The 2,164-nt window shown below is 44.2% G+C and overlaps 1 pseudogene; it reads right to left on the minus strand.

The window, feature by feature from the left end:
• Nucleotides 1-532: 532 nt before the first annotated feature.
• LOC103584325 lies at nucleotides 533-1,959 on the minus strand (annotated as a pseudogene).
• Between the last annotated feature and the right edge of the window lie 205 nt (nucleotides 1,960-2,164).

Here is a 2,164-nt window from a genome sequence, read left to right on the forward strand (position 1 = left end):
CAACACCAAGTCAAGGGTTAAGATCCCCTTACCGGTCATCTTTAAAAAAAAAAGAAAAAAACAAGAAAAACAATCATACATTTTCAAGGCACCCTACTACTACATCATCTTGAAATTGTCTAACAGGTAAAAATGTACATCTTAGATTCTCAAAGGTTTTATTTCAACTATCTATTAAACATAAGTGCAAAAGTGAATCACGCAATATTTTTTACCTATCAGTAACTGTGTTAATGATATGAAGGGAACAGAATTTGTTGGTTTTTTTTCCCTTTATATCTGCAATGCTCACAAGCCATCATGGAGAACTAAAATCACACCAAAAGGCAAATCATGAAGAAACGTAAATGTTTCAAAATGCCCGTGAAGGCAGCCAGAAACATGCTGTTTCTATGGAACAGAAGGGTTGGAGGCCAAAACTAAAGCAGTAGGTGCTACTGCAACTTCTAGCTCTTTAATGCTGCTTTTTTTTGTTGTTCTGTATATTGTTTGATGGGAGGTTTCAGGTGAGGGCGTTCGGTCTCTCTGGAGGTTAGCCCATGATTTCTGCAGGTTCATTGACTAACATCGATCCATCCCATGCTGTCTTGAACTGTTCAGGAACGGAAATTCTCTATAATCCCCGTCCCGCAGGATAAGTATATTCATTTCAGAGGACTTGGTGCTCACAAGCTCAGTCTAAGGTGTCTTCACTGAGGTATATGTGGTAACCTCTGTCTTGTCGATGGAAATTGTTGGCACTCTCCCCATTACCTGGATTTGAATGTCCTTGGAGTTGATCACTTCCACAATGCCTACCACACTGTCAAACACAAGGCCAAACTTCTTACAGTTGTCAATTGTAATGAAATTTATTTTCCCTTTCATCTGGAGTGTCGATTTGTTGCATTTGAAAATGTAAGCCACTTGTTTCAGTCCAGTCTCAGAAATTACAAGGTCATTCCTGTCCTCGTGGTACTCCACTTTCCATTTCTTTTCTTCCAACTCGAACACAGAAGCATGTTTCTGCAGAGCATGAGCTTTGGGAGGTGTGTGGCCTGCAGTGCAGCTTTTGGTGGGAGATCGAGTTTGTGCTCCTTGAGACTGCAGGCTGCGGTTTGTGTATGTCTCCTGGTCTTCTGTGACATGCCAGAGCCCTTTTATAATTGCTTCTCCCTGGTTAAGCTGGGTAAGTAAAGCTGATCATGAAGGAGAGGACCCCTCTTTCCTGCCTTCATTCTCAAAAAGTGGAGGTGGCCCTGGAGGAGGTGGAGGAGGAGGGGGTGGAGGAAGGCCAGGCCCAGAGGAAAGGACAGACAAGGCTGATGCCGTGGATTCGACAGGACCTGTTTTGCTCCAAGTAAGGCCTGTGGTGTGATGTTCTTTGATGTATGCTTGAAGCTCACTCCAAATGTTCAATATGACTTCACCCAATGCACATGGTGTAAATCACTGTTTGTAGTCCTTTAAGATCCTGTCAGTGTAAAAGGTGGCAGCATCATTCATCTCCTTGACATGAGGACCAGGTTTGGGGGACAAGAACTATCCATCCAAGGGCAGGGATGCTCTCACTGACAGCAGGAAGATGATTAAACATGTTACTCCCCCAGTTTCTCTCTCTGAAAGTTTGGATTTCCTGAATCTTTTCTGATATAGGTTTCAGAAGTGCAGCTACGTCATTCTCTTGAGGTTGTTTGTACTGAGAGGCCATCAGAAGGAAAGCCCTCTGGGCCTAGAAAGCACTGTGCACATTTCTGCGTGAGTCTCCCTGTCCTCAGCAAGGATCCTACTCTTCTTTAGGGACTTGGCCATCATACTCTTCATCAGCTTATCAAAGGCTTCCACAGAGGGTGCCACACCTCCACCGACACTGTTAACTTCCCTACAGTCCCCAGGAGGCCTAGGTGACTCTGCAGAGAGCAACTTCAATCAGCTAACAGCTCACTCCATTCTTTCCAGCAGCCCCTGCATGTCTGCCATTCTGATCCGGTGCCCTGAGGTCCTGTCCTCAGCCTTCGTCTTATTTCTAATGATGGTTTAGGGCCCCTTGTAGATTGGTACACTTGGCACTGTCTGGCTGTCTTTACCCTTAATTTGACTCTGGTCAGTCATACGTGCAACAGCCCCACTCAGGTGAATTTTTGATGAGCAAATGTTTTTTAATATATAAAGAGTTTTTACAATA

This window comes from Galeopterus variegatus, unplaced genomic scaffold (assembly GCF_000696425.1).
Source record: "Galeopterus variegatus unplaced genomic scaffold, G_variegatus-3.0.2 Scaffold50139, whole genome shotgun sequence".
Taxonomy (NCBI): Eukaryota; Metazoa; Chordata; class Mammalia; order Dermoptera; family Cynocephalidae; genus Galeopterus; species Galeopterus variegatus.